Raw genomic sequence first — 22,717 nt, 5'->3', positions numbered from 1 at the left:
TTAGTGAGTCCTGCAAGTAAGAGAGTCTTACATCTACTTGTATGAGTATTGTAAACAAAGCACTAGAAATTATTCTTGAACTATCCTTCCATCAACCTTCATGACTGATCTAAAAGTAAGTCCTACTTTCCAAATACCTCTCAGATCTCTACATTTATCCTCATCGTGACCTCCGCAAGCAACTGCCTGGTCCAGGCAGCCACGATCTCACCTGAGCCACTGCGTTGATCTCATTGTTGGTCTTCCACACCGCTCTTACTCCACCTTGGAAATCCATTCTCCACGTAGCAGTGCAGTAAGCTTCTCAGTGAGCACAGACAACCATGTCATTCCCCTCCTCAAAGGCCTCTAGTGCTTCCCATTTATTTCAGGATAAAATTCAAAATCTGAACGTGACCTTCAAGCTCAGCACGGTCTGATCCATTTCTTCAGCAGCACCTTGCCCATGTTCCCCACGCTGTCTGCATTTTACTCATATTGGTCTTCTCTCAGTTCCTCATCCCTATCATACTCCCCTCCCTTCAGAACCTCTGCACATGCAGTTCCCATCTCCTGTAATACTCTTGCTCTCCCTCCACCCTCTGTCGTCTGAACGATATCCATTTATTCAGATCCAGCTCAAAGCGTCCCTTCCTCAGCACTTCCTGACCAGGGCAGGTATACTAATGTCAACACGCAGCACAGATCAGAGCAGTCATTTTCATTTGTTTGTGTGATTATTCATTTAATGTCTAACTCCCTTTGTAAACTCTTTGCTCCATGATGGTGGTGAGCCCATTAGCTCACACTCACTATTGTATCCCACTATACTGCCTGGCACATAACAGGCCCTCAATTAATGGGAAGGATAAAGGAAGAAAGGTGAGGTGGTTGTACCAATAAGAACCAACCCTGCCTCTTCTTTCTTTACTAGAGTGGAAAGGGAACACCCCTCATCACTGTTCCTTCACAGTTCATTAACATGCTCCTGGACAGACCACCTGAGTACCCCAGCTAAGGATTAAGTCACTTCAGTCATGTCCACCTCTTTGTGACCCCATGGACTGCAGCCTGCCAGGCTCCTCTGTCTATGGGATTCTCCAGGCAAGAATACTGGAGTGGGTTGCCATTTCCTTTTCCGGGGGATCTTCCTGACCCAGGGATCAAACCCATATCTCTTATGTCTCCTGCCTTGGCAGGCAGGTTCTTTACCACTAGCACCACCTGGGAAGCCCCCACCCCAGCTATGGATTAGCAAATTCTATGAGCTCTATTTTCAGTGTCCATCCAGAATGCAACCACCTCTACTACCTGTACTATGGTCCAAGCCACAGGTTTCTTCCAAGATCTTTGACCTTTACTTTGAAACAGATGAGAATTACCTTTTAATAGAACCATTCAACTCTCCTCCTTCACCCTTGGCTCCTCAAGGCCTACTCAACACGACAGTCAAATTGATTCTATTAAATGGAAGTCAGATCTTTTCACTCCCCTGCCTAAAACTCTCCAACAATCTTCGGGTTTAAAGTCTGAGCTCATCCTGGGGCCTGCAGGTTCTCCATGATGTCATTACCCCTCTGACCTCATGTCCCACCGCACTCTCCCTTTCTTACTCCACTCTAAGCCTAACGGCCTCTGGTTGTTTCTTGCACACACCAGGCATTCTCCCACCTCACAGCCTTTGCACCTGCTGCTCTTTTTGCCTAGAAGCTCTTCCTCTGGATACCTACATGATTCTCTCTTTGCTTCCTTCCAGTTTTTGTTCAATATCACCTTTTCAATGAGGCCACCCTAATTCTGATCCCTCCACCCCACATTCCCTATTCTCTCTCCTTCCTTGTTTTATTTTTTCTCCGTATCTTCTAACAAATTATATAACTTATTTTACTCATTGTCCAATTCTCTCTACTAGAATGCAGACTCCATGAGGGCAGGAATGTTTGTTTTTTGTTTCCTGTTATACCCCCAGTGCCTAAAACAGTGTTTGTCAGGAGGCTGTTGCCAAATAAATGTCTGTTGACTCCAAGACTAAGGTTCAGCCCATGTACCTGAAAAACAGGTGGACTTGCAACCAGCCATCCAGCATGACCACACAGAGCTGGCCTGTTGTGTTAGGAGGGCCAGCTTGGCTCCACTTTGGAGCTATTTCAAGAGACTTGGAGGTTCCCTAAGCCCAGGTCAGCTGCTCACTGTCCCAGCTCAGTTCTGGTAACTGTGTGTAGGGCCAAGGAAGCAATCTGGCTCCAGGGAACATCTAAATAGCTCCTCCCCATGTTCTCCCACCTGCCCCTCCTCCATCCCCACCGCACACAAATATACCACACACAAATATACCACACAGCCCTCTCCCTTTCCAAGGACACAACTCAGGCTATTTCTAAAACTGAGATTCTGATCCAAAACAGTAGCACATAGAGTATCTCCATGTGCACAGGAAAAGACAGGAGACCTCTGAGCAATTTCCTGGCCCCATATTTTTCCATGCCAGTAAATGAAGCCTTCTTTAGCTCGGGGAATCTCTCTCTGAACCAAGCCAATGCCTTAATGGCACATTCCATTCCTTACTGCCCGGTCTTCTTTCTTTGTTCTTTTATTTTCCATTTTAAGTGATGGATGCCTGGATCCCTTCTGTCATCAAAACTTTGACAACCAGCTCTCCCGGGTGTTAACTACTAGTTAGGGTACACATAATGCTAATGGAGAGTTTCTTTCCTAAATAGGCATTTATTTAATAATACATAATACTTAAATTGCGCTCTCTGCCTTCAAAGAGTTTTGCAAACTTTACACTTCATTAAGCTGAGCAGCATTTGAGTTCCTGTTTTATGGCTGAGAACGGAGAAAAGTTAAACAATTTGCCTAAGGCTACAACTAGCTGTGCTTTGGACAAAGTACTTTGTCTTTTTTTAATGGATAAGGAAAATATAACCAATTTAAAAATGCAGTTATTTAACAACTGTCGTGATCAGTAAATTAGTCTTGAGTGCTTTCTGTGTTTTTTAAGACCATATTTGTGGTTCTTCCTTGGCTGTACTCATGCCTCCTTGTCTCCAGACACCACTTCACAGTTCCTCTTCTCCTTCCTCCCTGACTCCTACCCTTCCTCCTATTCCTCGCTTTTTTTCTCTCCTGGCTCTTGGATAATTTAGCTTTTAGGAGGAACCAGCTCTACCCCAATCCTGATCCCTGTTCCTCTGGGACCTACTCTCAGGTGATAAGGATATTGTTGTTAGTGGATTAAGAAGGGTTTAAGTCAAGTTTCTATGGATGGAGAAAACCAAAGAATAAATTGTATAATATCTTTTTGGCTTATCAGTTTTAGTGGTGCGTAATTTAAAACATTTTAAATGCAAACAAATATGGATAGGTTATGGAGTAGAATGCAAAACCTAGGACAGGCTAAAGTCTGAAATTCTACCTATGGCAGATCACTTAGGATTTCCTTTCCAGATTTTTCTCTCCCATTAGCAGTACATGGATTAGAAAACTCTGACAAGAATTGATACAACGTGGCACTTCCTCTGAGCTCTCTGGACATGAAATATCAGGATTGATTTTCTAAGGGCTAGTAGAATCGGTCCTGTTATTTTATTGTTCATTTGAGCAAGTAATTTTTTTTTAAGGCTGTCTTGAAGGTAATGAAGATAAGTTGGGGCATCTTTTCCTCTGAATCTTGAATATCCACCAGGCAGCATCTTTATTAAGCTAAGGGCAGAGTGGCCTTTTTCTCATCATTCAACAAATAAAAGCAGTAAGCAAAGAAACCTATGATACTTGAGACTATGATTAAAAAGAAAAATCTGGGACATGTGTTCAAAGATAAATTTCTATTACATAATAATTTCACACTGAACATGTTGAAGACCTTTAAAGAGAATAAAAATATGTGAAATAAAGGCTAAGCCACAATGACTTGGATTTGGCTTTAACATGTCTGCCCCAAGGTGTACATGCCCTCGAGCCCCGAAGATACTTAAGCTCACGGCAGCATTTGCAGAAAAGGTACAGCAGCATGTATGTAAAAGAGTAAAGAGCTAAGGGCACAGAACCCCGCTCCCTCACCTACTAACTTCCCTAGGCCTCTCTTTTCTCAGCTATAACAACAGGATAATCACTCCTCATTTATCAAATATTTCTAGCTCTTCTCCTGAGCACATTGTCAGATTGCACCTCCCTACTCCCTTTACATATAGGCATGGCCATGTGACTAGCTTTGGTCAACAAAATGTGAGCCCAAGTGACGTGTGTCATTTCCTTCTGGAATCTTTGAGAATCAGTCCACGATTTCCATAATTTTCTTTTCCTCTACCATAGCAACCTGAAACATTTCCAGTATAGCTGTTCTGTCAGCCCAGGTCCTAAAGTTAACATGACCTAGGTCAAAGCCATTGTTGATTCACATAATGAATATGTAATGGAAGGGCGAGATAAATCCTTGTTTTCTTTCTTTCTTTCTTTTTTAAGCCATGGCGATTTAGAGTTTGCTTGTCATTGAAGCATTACCTAGTCTATCCAGACTAATACACTACTTCATTGATCTGGGGAAAGATTAAAACCAGACACCTAATAGCAATATTCATGGCACATAGCAAGTGCTAGATAAAAGCTAGTTCTTTCCTTTCTTACCAAATTTCTCTGCTGTGGGATCCTTCTCAGCTCTTCCTTAGCAGCCCTGAGATGGTTGTTTCCAGTTTGAGAAGAATGAAAATAAACTTTAAGACTTCTTAAAGCATCCCCTCATACCCTTTAAGAAAATGAGAGAGCCCTTGAGAGGTGCAGAGTTGGGAATTCCCATAATGAGAAGAGAAGCTCCTCTCTGTGTGTCTTATCAAGGAAATCAGCCATAAAGTAAAACCAATGAACTCTGAAAATTTCCCACCGCAGAGAATGCTCTACCTGAAAGCAATATGGTGCTGCGAAGGAGTTGGCATCAAGGGCACAGACCTTTTGTAGGGATTTGGTTCTGACTTTTCTGTAACAGGCTATCTGTACTAGAGCAAGGTCAGGGCCTTGATCTACTCAGTACCTGCTTTTCTGACATTTTGGGGAGAAGTATGAAGATGGTCAGACCTCAAACTTTTAGCTTTTTCCTCACTGGCTTCTTGAGAGGTCTCTCCCTTCCTTTGCCTGATCCAGGCTGTGACTTCATGAGTCTGAGAGAAGAAGCCAATGGGCCACTGCTGCTCATTTAGTCCAATCAGTTCAGTTCAGGTGCTCAGTCATGTCTGACTCTTTGCGACCCCATGGACTGCAGCACACCAGGCTTCCCTGTTCATCACCAACTCCCAGAGCTTGCTCAAACTCACTTAGACTTAATCATTAACAATTCATTGAATTAGATCATCAACCTTGTACTTTTTTAGGGTGTTTGACTCCACATTGGAAGAGAAAAGTTCCTACTAAATTTACTCTAGTAAATTTAGTTTCCTTCTAAATTTACTCTAGTAAATTTAGTCTTTGAGACCTATCCAGAGGGTAAATCTAATTGATCCATTTAGAAGGCATTCATTAGGGCTGTGGTTCTCTACACTGTTCAAATTCTTGAGAATAGAAGAAGGAAAGAGGAAGGGAGTATATATGAGACAGAGCTGAATAAGACCTCCACCTCTGCAGTCTCTTCCAGAAATTAGAGGCAAGCAAGAACCTCTATTTCAGAACCTTCAGTGAGAGATGAGATATGCAGAAAAATAGGAAATGTGACCAAGGGGCACAGTCCTTCAGAAGATTCGTATTAAGCATCTGTGGAAGGAGAGGCACTGTGCTGGGCAGAGTCATAGTCCGGACTTTCTCGAGGGGAGCTGTTTCGTGAGGCTTCCCTGCAGAACTCTAACATCCCTGCCCTCCCCCAACTATTGGGTGCCAGGAGTACCCCCTGGTCACTGTGATAACCAAAAGGCACCCTCCCTGCTTCCAGACGCCTGGGGGTAGGGGTGGTAGTGGAATGCACTGTCCCCAGTTGAGCACTACTGAACCTGAGTCAGATAGCTGCTGGCAGCGCTGCATTAGAAGCCTCTCCAAGGGGCGTAAAGGGCCCCAGTGACGGCAGAAGGATCCGAAGAGAAGCCCACCCGAGGCCTCCTTCCTCCCCTGAGGTGACACTCACTGTCTACATCTTACCCTGTTTTATGCACCCAAAGTTCCAAATGAGGCAGGACCAGCTTTGAAGTGCTGGTAGTTCTGAAGAGACTTTCAATTTAACTGGAGTTTGGGGAATGAATAGAATTATTAGAAGAAAGAGGAAGAAGCTATAAAAGGTGCAAATTGGTTAGAAAGAACCCCTAGACATCGCATGATACTAAACCAGTTGGCTATTAGGTGTCGATGGGGCCCTTTGGAGCTAGCCCACAGCCCCATGAGAGAGCTTAGAGGGCTGAAGGCACCTCACATTGGGGTTCATGTTGCATGGCCACCTCAGGGGTCTGGCATATACTTATGTCAGCTCACAACCCTCTTCCTCATTTTTAGGTTGCATTCACTAGAGAAAGGGGGAGGATGAAGAGAGAAAGGGAAACTAACATTTACTGAGCATGTAGTATGGTCAGATAGAGTGCTAGGAATGTTCCAACCTTCTATGTCACAGAGAGGCTGAGTGAGGTAGAAGGAGCATAAACTAGGAAGGTAGGCTGCCAGGGGTTTGAATTCTATGTCTTCATTTACCAACTGTGAGCAGTTAATCTCTGAGGCTCAGGTTTCTCATATGGAAGCAAAATAAACAAGAAAGAAAACCACCTCACAAGGTTAATTCTGAGATTTCATAAAATAAGACGTATAAAACACCTGACCAAAAACCAAAACCAAAACACTCAATAAATAATAACTATACTAGTATTTTTTGGTTTCCTAACAACACTGGTAAGAAGAGATTCTCATGGTCATAAAGAGGAAGGAGAAGGACCTGAAACAAGATTAGGGCTGGAAGTTTAGAAAAATGATAACACAAATCAATAATTCTCATTCTAAGTTCTTTGTTTTTTACTCCAGGCCTTTTCATCTGGACCTCCTGAGGGAAAATTTAAGCAATTGCTCTAGACCTGAAATGGGCCTCAGAGAGCCCTGGTTATGCACTGGCCGAACCATTGGGATGGAGGGGAGGGGTTTCTGCGTCAAATGTTGCAGACAGAGACACAGTGGGGAGCATGCAGCGGGGCGCGGCCTGCTGGAGGGGAGACAGAAAACCCCACCTTCCTGAGGTGGCTGACGAGACCAGCGTCTCAAGAAGGAGGTGTGTGGAGGTCTGGGGATTTGATGCCTTCTACTTGAATTCTTTGAAGAACCGACACATGGAAGGACTGGATTTGTTTTGTGTGGTCCCAGTGAGTAGAAACGGAGAAGGCAATGGCACCCCACTCCAGTACTCTTGCCTGGAAAATCCCATGCGCGGAGGAGCCTGGTAGGCTGCAGTCCATGGGGTTGTGAAGAGTCGGACACGACTGAGCGACTTCACTTTCACTTTTCACTTTCATGCATTGGAGAAGGAAATGGCAACCCACTCCAGTGTTCTTGCCTGGAGAATCCCAGGGACGGGGAAGCCTGGTGGACTGCTGTCTATGGGGTCACACAGAGTTGGACACGACTGAAGTGACTTAGCAGCAGTAGCAGTAGCAGTGAGTAGAAATAGGGTCAATGGATGGAGGTGAATATAGAAAGCTCAAATTGGGTTTTATTCATGTAGTGTCCATAGCACCAGCATAGAGCCTTGCCCACATGGGACAGCCAAGGGTGAGTAGCTGCTAGGATTATTATTGCCTGGCCTTGGGACAAGCACCCAACTTGGAAAAGCCGATTGTATCTGCACTGGCCCATATGCCTGACACCTTTGTTAGAAAAAACTATGTCAGCCAGCAGTGACACTCAGGGTGGCCCATTTTTAAAAGTCTAGTGAGGGCTTCTTTTTTCCTGCCGTCAACACCTCATTTTGCAAACACTGAAAAAAAGAAAAACAGAAAAACTTTCTATCTGGCTTAAAGGTTGTTTATGGAATAAAGCTAAATAACTATCCATGGGATGATCTGGAAGTGAAATTTTAAGCTAGATAAACATTGAGCCTGCTATGAAAGGTCATTCTAACTTCCTTTGACCCTCTCATAACTGTGATCCTCAGCATTTTGGTTTGTGGCAAGAAAGCAATGCTTTTCTCCTCCCATCTAGACGGTCTACTGGTCTTGTTTCCTTTTATAGTTTTTGATGAGGAATAAAGCCTGTACTTGACATGAGCTCCAAGCCCAGACTTTTCCTGCCTGATCCATTAAATGCATATTTTGATGAATCTAATGCATAAAATTGATAGATTTGTAAAGGCTGCTGGCCCAGAAGATATAGAAACCTCATCATCTCTCTATCTCGAGTTCACTGAAGCAAAAACTCCCAAATGCAGCATCTGCATAAAAACCCTGCCTGTAACTAAAGAGATGTGGAGGAGAAGTTATATGGATCTGGATTGCCCTTGCTGCCTGCGCCACATTTTCACTTTTCATTAATTCATCCCAAAAAAGGTCCATCAGGTTCCAACTCTGTGACAAGAACAGTGCCAAGCGGTGCCACAGCAACCACCACACTTGCTGAATGTTTCTTATGGAGCAAGAATGTGTAAGTTATCACGTGTATTAACTCATGGGACCTCACAGCATCCTCTGAGGTAGGCTCTACACTTTCCCCCACTTTGCCAGTAAGGAAACTGGTACACAAATAGGTTAAGCAGATTGCTCCAGGTCACACAGGTCACAAAGGAAGGAACCAGGAGGCTTTGGGGAGATAGTTGTTAGACAAAGGAAGAGATTAAACAGTAATGACTACTTCCAGACACTTTCTATCTAGACTTCTATCAAATGTACAAACTTGCTATAGGTAGCAGTTCTGGAGTGGAAAATTTCACTTATACCAGAAGACCTAGATTATTCAAAGCACCTCCATATAATTTATTGGAAAACCCCAGCTTTGGTCTACAGACAGTGGTTTCCAGGTTTCTCAGCATGATTCCCTTTGTAAATTTCATAAATTCCATAACTAACTAACTAAACTCATTTTGCAAATCCCCAGTAAAAATACAAAATAACCAAAAGCTATTTTTAATTCAGTAATTAAAAATTTTACATTAATTTTACATTTTACATTAATTTATATTTCATTAATTACCATGCTATAAAGAACCATATTTGAAAGCAGAGGTACATATACTTTCAAAACATTAGTTAATGTACAAACAGTAGGCATCTGACATCCAAGTAGAGACCCCTTAACTCCTTGCAATAACTCCATAGACCCTGCAGATTCACAGAGCTGCATGATTTCTGCTGAATCATCCATCATCTCTCAGTTTTAGTCTACTCATCTTTAAAGCGGGGATAATAAGAACTTTTACAAAGAATCTCAGAGAGGATTAAGATGAGACCAACAAGAATTTGGAGGGTTCTTGTCTGAGGAAGTACAAAAATTGTTAAAAAACAGTCTCTGACAAATATGGTTCCAATGTAGTTAGGGAGAACAGACACATGAAAGAATTAGTAAGCAGGGCAACCCATTAAGCTAAACTATGTCTGGAAGCTTCTAGAATGTGATCTAATAACATATAAGGCATACAAAGAAAGATACTTTGAATAATCCAGGTCTTCTGGCAGCAATGAGTTTTCCACTCTTAAACTGCTACCTATAGCAAGTCTGTACATCTGGTAAAAGTCTAGATAGAAAGTGTCTGGAAGTAATCCTTGTTGTTTAATCTCTTCCTGTGTCTCTTTCCTTATATATATGTAAGATGTACGTAGAGAGGGTTCACTATCACCTTACACACAGAAGGGAAATTCAGTTGATGGAAAAGCCATCAGATATTTTTTATTGTTTTTGCCAGAGGTCTGCTGTCCATGGCTGGGACCCTTGAAGTTACAGAGACGCACAGATTGGCTGGGTTTAGATTCATCCCTTGCTGTGCTGCACTGAGACTAAAGCTGGGAAACAGGGGCATATATGCACATCATAGTGATGGAAGATTTTGGTCTGGTTTGGTTTGGTTTGAAACTGCAACTCGTATTTATTAAATGACTAACATGGACAGGAAGTTATACTATGGCCCTAATATTAATATTTAATGATAGTTTGATCCAAATGTAATTTAAGGCACATTTTTCATGCAAATTGAAACTTGCTGCTTAACTGGCTCAACTCCCAGCATAATGTTACATACAATCTTGCAGTTTTACAGCCTGCATTCATCATATTTTCAGGATATAATTGACTCCAGGGCATAGAATTTTGGAAGAAGTTTCCCTCAATGACACTGACTTGGGGGCAGCAGAAATTACTCCAGCCTCTCCCTTTATTCTTGTTGGGTTGAAAAAAAAAAAAAAAACCCTTCAATCATCCCAGCATTCCAAGTTCATGATGCTAATGAGTACACAATTTGATAACTTAGATGCCTCTCTTCCCTCCTCCTCCAAGAGAGTTTCAGGTCCTGTGGGTAGGAGGGAAAGTTCAGATTACTAATTAAAAGAGCTAACATTTATTGAATATTACTATGAGGCAGGCAATGTGAGTAAGCAGTTGCATGAATTATCACTCTTAATCCTCACAACAAACCCTAAGAGGATGGTGCTATTTTATACCTGTCATGCAGATGAAAAAATTAAACTATGCATGATCACACTACTGGCGAGCGAGAGGGTAGGGACTTGATCTCAAATAGCTGCCCCCAGAGCAGGGGTTGTAACCACTCCTTTATACTGCCTTGCCACCCGCCCTCATACCTGGCTTCCAGGACTGTTTACTCACCCTGGTTGACACTCATATTTCACATGTTGCCAAGGGAATAGGGACACTATAAATTAAGAGGCAACTGAAGGAGAAGGAACATAGCCTCTGGCTGTGGCTTTATATATGGCATTCGGTGACATGCTGGCAGGGAAAGGACAAGAGGAATGTAGATGGATGTGAAGTGACCATCCTTAAGGAAATTATCAGAACATGGAACTTAAAATCAGAAGCATTTTCATTATGTATCGATATGTACTTAATTGATCTAATCCCTTATTGATGAACAATTATGCTATACTAATCTTATTTTTTAATCTTGCATTGTAGGTATATCTTTTTACATCATCTAAGTATATTTGTAAGATAATTTCTAAGAAGAGTGACTTTTACATTATTATAGACACTCACAAATTGCTCTCTACAGTGAAGTTTTACTAATTCTGCATTCCACCGTCTACATATGACAGTACTCTCCAGATCCACAGAAACAAATATGCCAACAAGGGCCTCAATTTTTGTCTCATCAAGTAGGTAAAAAATGGTATCTCATAGTTTTAATTTGCATTTATTTATTATGAATAAAAGACTCTTGAGAGTCCCTGGACAGCAAGGAGATCAAACCAGTCAATCCTAAAGAAAATCAACCCTGAATATTCACTGGAAGAACTGATGCTGAAGCTAAAGCTCCAAGACCTTGGTCACCTGATGCCATAACTGACTCATTGGAAAAGACCCTGGTGCTGGGAAAGGTTGAAGGCAGGAGGAGAAGGGGACGACAGAGATGAGATGGTTGGATGGCATCACTGACTTAGTAGACATGAATTTGAGCAAACTGTGGGAGATAGTAAAGGACAGGAAAGCCCGGTGTGCTGCAGTCCATGGGGTCACAAAGAGTCGGACACAACTGAGCAACTGAGCAACAACAACATATTATCTTTTGTTTTTCACATGTTTAAGAACTAACTACATTTCATTTAATATGAAATGTGTTTCATATCATCTGCCCATTTTCTGGTCATATTAAGTTCTTTGTGATATATATGTTTAGAATTTTTCCCCTAGTTTTTTATTTGCTATTTTGATCTTGCTTATTGAATTTGGGCCCTATAGAAGCTTTTTAACTTTAATGTATAACAAGTGTTAAGGCTTTTAGATAAAACTAGAAAGACTTTTCCTACTTTGAGATTTTTAAAAAAAATCTGCCATTTTCCTATTATTTTTATGTTTTTATTTTTAACATTTTAAATCTTTGATCTATCTTGAATTTTACGAAATAAAGAACAGATATAAGTTGGTTTTCTCTCTAGGTGTCCCAACAATTAGTTACATAATCTAACTTTCCTCTCTGATATGCAATGCTATTTTTGTCGTATATTAAATTTCCATATGTTTTTAGGTTCACTCACTTGCCTTCTGTCCATGTGTCAATGAGCACATTCAAGCCTCTATCACTAACTCAGAGTTTAGCTTTCTCTTCTGTATTAATAACATTCTCAAATCAACACACAATAAGTTAATGGAACACTATGAATTTCTTGCAATAACACAAGTCCTCTCTTCTCCTCCACTGCCACTAGCTAACAAAATTCAGGGATCTTTTTTTTTATCATCACTAGGAAAAATTTAATTACAATAGTAAATCTATATGAAAGTACAGGGGACTGAGAATCAGATACTACATTCTTGGTCAAATAAACAATTAGGGGTTAATCCACAGTTTCCTTTTATAAGAGCCAGTGATTTTGGATAGTCTCTATGTATCTGTGTTTATACACATGTGTGTAAAGCACATGTGCCATGAACAGAAGACATAACACATTATTAAGTAAACCAACACTGTCTCCCAAAAAATCCACATGGTTGAAGGCAAATACACTTGGCACTTTCTATCCTAATCCTTCTGGGGTAGGATCTGCTCACAGCTGAATGTCCTTCCTAACTGTAGACACCAAGTATGTGATACCACAATTCCTTTCCTAGGAGGCTCCGAAAGAGCAAGAGGAGCTAGTGTAAAGTGTGAGACATCTGAGCACTTAAAGCTTGTGCAGACACACCAAAATGATGTATTACTGAGCTGCACCTTCTTTTCCAAAACCTAGGCTCTTCTCTCCTTCTCCAACATCCTCATTAAGACTCATGGCCTAGGCTACAGCCAGCAGATAAGAATTCTCCACCCTGGGGGGTTGTGTAGACAACGCTGGGCGCAGAGGAGCTGTGGGCATGTGGGAGGAGACAGCAGCTTGCTTGCTGCATTGTGTACTGGCCATCTCCTAAGTGTCGAGAAAGACCACGATTGCCCCGCTCTCTTAAAAAATCCAGTAGGGGCTAGGATTCTGGATATACCGAGAAGTAACCTTGTAGAGCTTTTTGCTTGTTCTTCACCCTAAGAGTTCAGGTTCTAAAAGTTCAGAAGCCCCACCTTGATGGATTAAGTATGGTGCTCCTTATAGCACCTTCAAAGTTTTCATTTCATACATTTTTCAGGATAAGAAAGATCCCTCTTTGTACATTTTTTTTTTTAACTGAAAAAGCTACTAGGTGTGGAGGGAAGGAGAGGAAGCTCCACTATGCTATGGGGAAGAAAACCACCTGAATTAGAAAAACAGCAAGAGACAAGCAGTGGCTTTTGTGGTGGGTGTTCCATAAAACAGCACCGAAAACTCAAAGTTCTTTCTCTCCCTACACTTCCTGTGGAAGAGGGCCAGAGGGGCTCGATTAAGGGGGAGAAGCCACTACCTCCATCCAGGCAGAGGCGTTTTGTCCGGGCCCAAGCCAACCAGAGGCTATTCCGGTCCTCTCCCTTGCAATCTTCCGGCCCGGCTTCCTTTCCCCACCCCTCCAACAATAGCCCCCTCTTGATTTCTGTTCTAAGCCAGAACGGTGAGTCCCCAGTGCAGAGGAAGCTCTAAGGATTCTTTCAAACTGGGAAGAGTGAGGGGTGTGTGCTGGCATCTGCTCCTGGGCGGTGATGCTGGGGACCCGCCCCTCTTTTCCCAGAGGTGGGTAGCAGGGGGTCTCTTGTCCCCGTCCTCTAGCTTTCAAAGGAAGAAGCTGGCAGAATACCTCTTTTTCCTGGAAGAAGATAATCTGAGATACTCTATCTTGTACTATTGCATTTAAATATTTTTTCAAACTGCTGAAAAAGCTGGACACCTTTTTGGAATGATGTTCCCCATACTTGTCACTGCCCCTGCTAGGTCTTCCTTAAGCCACAAGATGATACCACAAGGAAGATGCTCCCTTCTGAGGCCCCTCCCCAGATTTATCAGAGCTGGAGAAGTGTCTAGGAATCTATCCCAGTGACTCTGATGTTCGGCTCTCAGAACACACTTGAATAACAATACCCCAGACCTTTACTCTCTGAGATTATCAGGGTCCCTTTGTATGGTATCACATTGCTAGTTGAGACCATAAAAGTCATGCCTAATGTTGCTCAGAGCTGAATAGACTTGAAGTTTGTCCAGTAACACCATTATCCAAGAGGGAGTAATGCTGTTTTGGACAAGTTCAGAGTTTATGAAAGGGCTTTGTAACTCCATAGGACAGGGACCTATGTCAATCTGTGTATACAACAGATCAAAACCCTAAGGCAGTGCTGCTCAAACATGAATGTGCACCTGAATCATATGGAGATCATGTTAAAATGCCAATTCTGATTCAGAAGGTCTGGGATACAGCCTGAGATTCTGCTTTTCTAACAAATTCCCAGGTGATACCATACTGTTGGTTGACTACATTTGAGGAACACTGCCATAAGGGATGGGCTTCCACGATGGATCAGCAGTAAAGAATCTGCCTGCAGTGCAGGAGATGTGGGTTCGACCCCTAGGTCAGGAAAATTCCCTGGAGGAGGAAATGGCAACCCACTCCAGCATTCTTGCCTGGAGAATCCCATGGACAGAGGAGCTTGGTGGGCTACAGTCTGCGTGTGTGTGTGGGGGGGGGGTCACAAAGCAACATGACTGAGGATGCATGCACACCTTAAGGGATACTTAATTTAAAAAAAAGTTATCATCTGCTTCCTCTTTAATGAGAAACCTGAAAACAAGCAACATCAATTCAGTGACCTTGCGTAAATCATTTACTTTTTCTAGCTTATCTGTTAAACAAGGTAGGTGCCTTTCCTCATCTCTAAAGTGGGGGAGAATACAGCGCCTACTTCTTAGAATGGGAGGGTTAAGTGAAATAATGTACGTAAAGTTCTTGGCAGGCCCCAAACTTGCTAAAAACTCTTCCATAAATGCTGCGGGTGGTGGTGGTGCTCTTGAGGTTATCTCATTCCCCATTAACACCAGTGGTCATCACAGAATGAGGTCAAAGTGGGGCCGTAACAGATCATAGGGAAAGAGAAGGGGAAGAATTCCTTTGTGTGGTCCTGGTATTTGGCACCAAAGAGATAGGCTTTACCAATGAGAGGTCTTAACAACTAAGACAGCAAAGTTGTTATCACATTTATACATATATTTACCACTTTTACATTTGCCATGTAAGTGCAAAACTGCCACAGGCCAGTATTTGTTCATTTTGGCTGTCTCCAGTGCATAATTATATAAAGGAAAGGGTATTGTGCACCACAAGGATATCATGTTTCCCTCCCTGAATTCACTCCTTCATGTTTGTGTAAACTCAACCCAAGTGGCATCCCTTTAACTTGGATTTACAGCCCTGCCTGTAAAAACCAGAGAGCACTGAGCATTTCCTACAAGGCTAAATCCTGGCTCACGACTGCCTCAGTCAAGGAAAAACAAATGACCACGCTCTCTCTCGCCAAAAACAATGTGCTAACCCATCATCTGCCCAGAAAAGAAATGGAAAACAAAATGCAACCAACAGTCTTTTCTGTGTATCTGGTAAATGTTTATCACCCACGAACAAGTGGGTAGGGTCCTTACCAAGATGACACATTACTATACACGTAGCAGCCCCAGGGATGTGATGGAGGAGTAAGCCATTCAGTCAATTCAGGTGGGGAATAAACATGTCAAGCCGGCAGTTTGGCAATGTCCAGAATCCCAGAGAGTTTGCCTGATTTTTAACTTACTAACTGCTGTGTTTAGTATTAACGAAAAGTGGCATGTTTCACTCTACAGCCCGCTTATTTACCATTCGTTCAACAAATATTTTGTGCATCTATTATATATTCTAGGCTGTACGCTTACAGCAGTGAACAAAAGAAGGCCCTGTCCTCATGGTGCTTACTTTCTAGTGAATTTATGTATTATACATAACTTCTGATGAAGATAAGCTCTTATTCTTTTATCTAAATGCATTTGATATTTGAATAGTTAAAAAGAATAGCCATCATCAGGCTAGCTGTTTCTGACAGTGCACATCAAAGTATCTGCTGTCTCTCTGTCACGTGGAGAACTATATCCATCGCTGCTCTACTTATTAGCCACACAAAGTTTTCTTTTGATAGCAGATTAAACATGACTTGTGGATGCTGATTTTTCAAACACCATTATCAATCCTTCACCTTTCCATGTCAGTATTAACTTAGGGACAGGGATCTAATTTCTAATAAAGGCTCAGCAAAACACACATTGTGTGAAAATAAAACCAAAATAAAATAAAACCAAAATAAAAAGTGAAAATAAAACCAAAAAACTTATATAAAGAATCTTATATTTAAAGAATCTATATTCTTTAAAGTGAATATGAAAACAGTATCTGTGTTTTCTTTGATTAAAGAAAGAATGCATGCTCACTATAAGAGACAAATAATATATAAATGCATAAATCAAAAAGCACTATTCATATAGAATTCCAATATTTATAATTGTAAGTAATTGCTCTTTATAATATATGTCATTGTAGAATATTGATCAGATTGGTTGCATATTCCTTACTCCATAAAACTAACAGCTTCTAGAATAACAATTGATATATTTGAAACTAATTTCTAAAGAGAACAACCAATGCCGAATAGGAATTATGCTTAAAAGTATGGTTCTTAGAACAAAAATGTAAAAATACATTTTAACGTCAATGCAATCCTGAAGAAGATAGAACAAAACAGTCATCACCCATTTTAGAAAATCACAGGATGTCAGCATGAGAGTCTTACAGATCATCTAGTACAGTGGGCAGAAGAGTGTGAACAAGTCCCAGATGAATTCTAATACACACTCACACACACAGTCGCCCTTGAGAGTCACTGGTGTCATCCAACTTCATCATTTTACAGAGAAAACCGAGGTCCAAGCAAGTGCAGACCTGTCAGGTCATACGTGGAGAGGGCAGCAGAGGTTGGCAGAAGCGCCCTGACTCCAGTCTGGTCTTTGTTCTCTTATCCTAAGCCACCTGAGAAGACGCTTGTTTTGCACTTCAGGGTAGAACACAGCTGCAATCTACTCTCCAAAGGTTAAGTTCTCCAAGCGAGTCTCTATTGTATGAGGGCCTCTGACTCTAACAAAGGAGCCTCAACGGTTCGGGACATTGGTGGTCGATTTCTGGTCGTTTTTGTGGTTGTGTTTTGCTCTGGTAAAGTGGAGAGGGAAGCTTAACTAAGTTTAAGTATCATTATTACTGGATAGACTAACTAGCATGTAGGTTTTAAAGTTTAGAGTTAGAGAAAAATAGCAGTTGGAGCTCTCTCTCTCTCACACACGCACACCCACAGTAGTGACACCCGTGTTCTCTTTATTGGTGATCGGTGGCTTGCCGCTAAAATGTTTGAGGAGAGGGGTCACTGAGTGTGCTTAGTCTTTACTGTGAGGGGAACATGTCCCTTCAAATCTTTTCGTCTCTGGCTGAGTCACGAACTGCCACAATGGTCTCCAAAAAAAAAAAAAGTCTCTAGCCCTCCACTGCCAGGGAAAAGGTCATCAACAACTCAGAGCTCACGATCTTGGGGAAGTGGGTGAAAGGGAGAATGAAACGTCCACAACATCATGCAGTCTCTTCATGATGAAAACTGCAGGCTTTCATCCCAAGACAAGCTCTCCCCTACTCCCTCCTCTGCTGAACACAGCTGGCACTTTAATGAGGCGAAATCTGGCTGTTTCTGCCATCAGCAGAGATAAACATCAAAACATTAAACTCTGCTTTCCTTTGTTTTGCAAGATTTGGGGATTCAGGATAGCTTCACTCAATGTGTGCCCAACTCCAAAGCTATGAGGGATGATTTTTTTTTTTGACAGACTCTTGGTATAGTATTGATCAAGGATCTGATACAAATTATAGTGCATATATTCTACTCTCTGCATTCAAAAGACAGTACCTTTAAGTATTAATATAAGACTTTAAAATCACATCTGACATGGGTTGACTCCTACTATTTACCACACTTTGTATTAATTGTGTTACATAAATAATCTTGTTTAATCCTCACTACAACTCGATTACATAGATGCAATTTTATGTTAGGGGAAACTGCAGCTTAGAGGAGTTAATTACCTGGCCAAAATTAAGTGTCAGACAGTAAGCGACAAAGCTGGAATTCAACCCAGATTTGGATAACAACAAAGCCTGTGCTTTGATGTTCTGCTTGCTCGCATTTAATTCACATATCAGCCCACAGGACACATGCTAACATGATTTAACATTTATACAGCAAATTTATGGTTTAGTTATATGTACAGCTTTGGCCCAAATTAATTAATGCAACCTTCTGTGTGTCAAATTCTGGCTCATTTCAAGCTGGAGTTTCCTTAATGATATCACAGAAGAGCCTCTGATGACTCCGAGTAAGAATCACACACTGGAAGTTTCCACAAATACCAACTCACTCCTTGGAATTGAGTGAAGACAGATTGGTAGCAACTAGGCTAAGCTTGTCAGTGACTTTCTTCTTTAGGGAGCTGCATTTTTTCCCCCAGTATCCAACATTCTCATGGCAATGACTTAACGACTCAAATGGAAATACTGAATATGTATTTTTTCTTTTACAGTGAAGAACCTACCCTGAGCTCCTTAATCTTGGGCCACGTTGGAGACACAGGTTCAGGAGGGGCTGTTTTCTGTGCCAAAGGCAGATCCACCTTTTGCCTAACTTGTCAGTGTGACTCTGCTGTCATTTTTTTTCGTATTGTGTTGCATTTGATGCTTTTATTCAATAACCCAAATGAGATAGTATCCTCTGATGTCGTTCTAACCGGGCATAAAATTAAATATATTATCAAGGAAAAATGAAACTGAAAGAAGCACGAAAAATTGCAGCCCTGAGTTTTCTACTGAGTCACATTTGCTGATAAAAGATAAAAAAAAAAAAAAAAATGCCCAAGCTGATCGGTCCCGGCTACCTTTTGACCTGAAGATCTATGAAACAGGGTGAATAAGGGTAGGTGGGAGGGGAGCTAGAAACCACTTTCAATTATTAGTAGTATAATTGTGCCTCCACAAGCAGGAAAACGCTATCATATCTCTTTCCCATTGCTCATTTTATAGTGCTCCTAAGGAAAGTCGCTTGGAGAAAAAGGAGAAGAAAAAAGAAGTCTGACTAATGGAACAAAACCCACATAATAGTCCAGTTTTATCATATTTTCTTACTCCTATTAAGATGGCTCAGTTTTAAATAAAGATTAATTACTTGAGCATGGTTAATGCATAGTCTGGCCAAATTAATTTATAAACGAGAGAACAGCTAATTTTATTACACTCTTCACATCCCAGATGACTTCAATCAGTAAATTTCATAGAAATAAATATAAGAAAAAACCTCTGCCTGTCCTTTGTCTTTCAGCCATTCAACACCTCTCTGGGTTGGATGATTAATATTAGTAAATATACACAGTCTTTCAGAGCAACCTCGCTGGTCTATTTTTGACAATGTGATCTTGACTCCCTTGTGGCTTGCCATGATGAGTTCTTTGTAACATTATACTTTCTGATGAATCTAAAGGAAGCAAGATAGACTTTTAAAAATTAATTGTGTGTATAATCTTGACTGGTTTGCTGTATTCTATTTGAGGCTTAAAAAACCAGGCACTGAATAAACATTCTTCAATGTTTAGCTGGGTTTTTCACTCTTACTGACGCAAGTGATCGATCTCAATCTCCCTATCCTACAGGCATGCTGTTTTCCAAAATTAAAGCTGCTTGCCCCTAAATCTTTGCCCTCTTTTGTGTGGCAGATGACATCTTCAACTGACAGTGGATAATAAATTTACACTCAACCCACATGTGGAGCCTGAACACATAAGCACACCCCACCCCTGCTTATAATACAATTCAAAGTGACATTCTCTTCTTTTTCTTCCTCCTGCCTCAGTGAGGCAGAATAACAGTCACAAATTAACAGTCCTCTTTGAGGCAGGGGATGTTGAATGAAAAGGAAAGAACAAGAGCAGGCACCTCCATCGAGACAATGGGTAACAAAATCCCCAGAGCAAACCACAGTTCTTTACAGACACCCTGAGAAGGCTCCCAGGACACAGCACTGAGGAAGAGCGAATTCTCAGTGAGACACGGCACTCCAGTGGCTCTTGGTTAACCCACCAGCTTATCTGTGCCCAAATTCAGATTTAACACAATGTCCTTCTTAGCCCAGTGCAATTCTATGTCCAGTTCTGCCAGGCTCAACCCTGCAGAACATCAGTATTCTCTCAAAAAAAAAAAAAAAAAGACATACACGCTTCAATTCTGGGCCATCCTTCAGTCACACCCTTTGATTAAGGATTACACCCAGTAAGGCATTTTCTGTGGAAGATGCCCACAGCAACATCCATCGCAGGGACATTGAAATGGAAGTAGAAAGGACTGCGTGGGTAACTTACCAGCTCCTGAGTCTGAGTGGCTGCAGCCGCCCCCGAGGTTTACCTGATCCCTTGTCTCTCTGTCTTTCTCCCTCTCTTTCTCCCTCCTTGTGTACAGATTGCAGGGAACTTAAAGAACTCGCAGGGACAGTGTTTCGAATGACTTAAGAAAGAGAACAGGAACAATACTTCGTTCTCTTTTTCTCAGATGAGTACCTTCGGGAAGAAGGAAGGAAGGGAGGGGAGAGGGAGGAAGTCAACAACCCTTTGCTTTCCTGAAAAAAAATAAGGAAACAGAAGATAGACATCTCATTTTCTCTTAAACAAAATGTTGGAAGGGGCAAAAAAAAAAAAAAAAACTTTGAAAAAAGGAATTCCTCAAATATGCTCTCTGCCCTGGGAGCTTTAAAGAGATGAAAAGCCTTACTGGCCTATCCTGTCCAAACAAATGGTGTTCCAGAAAGGCAGACTCTCCTGAGCTTGCAGCCTGGCATCTAGTTTGCAGAAAAGACACAACGAAAGGGGAACAAATCCGTCTCGTCCACTCTGATGGAGGGAAAGTTCGGTCTGTCATGCTAACCAAGGCAAACCCGCAGCCTGTGAGGCCGGGCATGCACAGGTCAGCCCGAATGTGTGGCTCTCTCTGGGCTCTGTGAAACATCAGCATTGCTGCAAGTCTTCAGCCTGACTCTAGAGCTTTCCGTTCTTCCAGGACCAAACAATAGATGTATGCATTGGTCGCTGAGCCTCGTGCAGAGGACCAAGATTTCATCTTTGCTGATGGATGAAAAACAGCAGCAGCAACTCACCACACTGCTGCTGGACATAGTTATCTCAGAACTGTTGTTCACATCGTCATGTCCTCATGTCCTTTACTTTCCTAGCGCTCTTTGGATTTAGTCACCTCTGGAAAAACCAGAAGGTGATTTCTAATTTGTCTTCAGAATATTGTACAGGCCTTAGGTAAGTCATCCACAAAGTTTGAAAAGGAATGGGAGGTTGACTACAAGGAGCTAGATAATGGTGGGACTATTCTTTACCCAGTTAGGGGGTCCTAGGAGTGCAAAGGGAGTGCAAGCTCTGTTTAGGGTGTGTTTCACTCAGGAATAAGCCTGGTTTACAGTTCTGATTTGTGTTGTGTATCCCATGCCCTTCAATCATCTGGTTAAGATCGTTTTTTTGCCACAAGCAGGAACCAGCCGCAGATCGTTGTGGCGGCAAAAAAAAAAAAAACACAACAAAACCAGCTTTAAGTGCTTCCTTATTTCAATCAATGGTGAAAAACTGGGGTGGAGCGCCACACCTGAACACAAGGAGCAGGTCAAGTGAATTCAAGGAAAGGATGAATCTGGTTCATTCTCTCTGCAAGATTTTATTGGATTCAGTGGACTATAAGATCCTTAATTTATCCAGTTTTCTCCCCCCAGTAATTATCTATCAATTTATCTCTCTATCTGAATATATGTGTGTGTGTGCATGTCATAAAGAATGTGACATTACTCAGTAAGTTTGTAAAAGCCAGGACAGACTTATTCTTTGCATCCTCATGGCACCAATACCGACACAACATGTGGCATTGGGTTTCTGCCCTGGGGGCACCCAACTCCGTCTGCAGATGACAACACCGGTGCCCAGACAAGAATCTGTACTGTTTGCCCAAAGTCATACACATCAGTGACCAAACCCACACAGCTCCTCTGTCTCCTGATTCAGCTCTGGTGCTCTTTGCCCTCTGCTGGCCTTCCTCTCTCTCCTGCCTTTGTAGACACGGGAAGGAACACAAGCAGGAGAATCTGAGAAAGCGAGAGAGGAGCATGAGAGAATGGGAGGGATAGGAACTGACTCCTGTAGAGCAGTAACAATACTGGGGAACAAACTCTGGGTGACTGTGAGGTTTAAGAAGCGCTCTGCTCTCCAATAACATGTGGAAGTAAGCGGGAGGGAGTGAGGAGCGGGTGAGTGAGGAGAAAGGGGGAAAGGCCAGGCTGGGTTTCTGAGGCTCCAGTCAGCAGAGGCCACGGGGGATGAGAAGAACAAAGGCGTTCAGGCTGCAGCTCTCTCTGGTCCCTGGAGAAGCAATGGCAGCACCACGCAGCCTCTCCAGGCTCTCTTCCCACGGCAGCCTCAGGGCTGGGCCGGGGCTGAGCCCCAGGAGCGCTGTCAGAATCCAGAGGATTTCCCTCTCAGGTCCGCAGCATGTGAGGACTGTCACGTGGAGGAGTGCTGTTTTCTCCAAGCCAGCTGACCTGCCACAGACAGCGTGGATGGGGCCTGTGCAGTCATGGTTTTTCAAGAGGATTTTC

The 22,717-nt window shown here is 42.2% G+C and overlaps 1 protein-coding gene across 2 annotated transcripts in view; it reads right to left on the bottom strand.

Moving 5' to 3' along the window:
- ZNF366 (zinc finger protein 366) overlaps positions 1-20,665 on the bottom strand; it is a 64,294-nt gene extending 43,629 nt beyond the window's left edge. Inside the window, exon 1 of one of the 2 annotated variants that reach the window (XM_019983012.2) lies at positions 20,436-20,665. The gene's annotated coding sequence lies outside the window, so the exon portion shown is untranslated. The other variant, XM_070774559.1, reaches the window with a different exon arrangement.
- Positions 20,666-22,717: the final 2,052 nt, after the last annotated feature.

Source organism: Bos indicus, chromosome 20 (genome assembly GCF_029378745.1).
Source record: "Bos indicus isolate NIAB-ARS_2022 breed Sahiwal x Tharparkar chromosome 20, NIAB-ARS_B.indTharparkar_mat_pri_1.0, whole genome shotgun sequence".
In the NCBI taxonomy this organism is placed as follows: domain Eukaryota; kingdom Metazoa; phylum Chordata; class Mammalia; order Artiodactyla; family Bovidae; genus Bos; species Bos indicus.
Note: the sequence above shows the minus strand (reverse complement) of the source record. Positions and strands in the feature narration are given on the sequence as shown.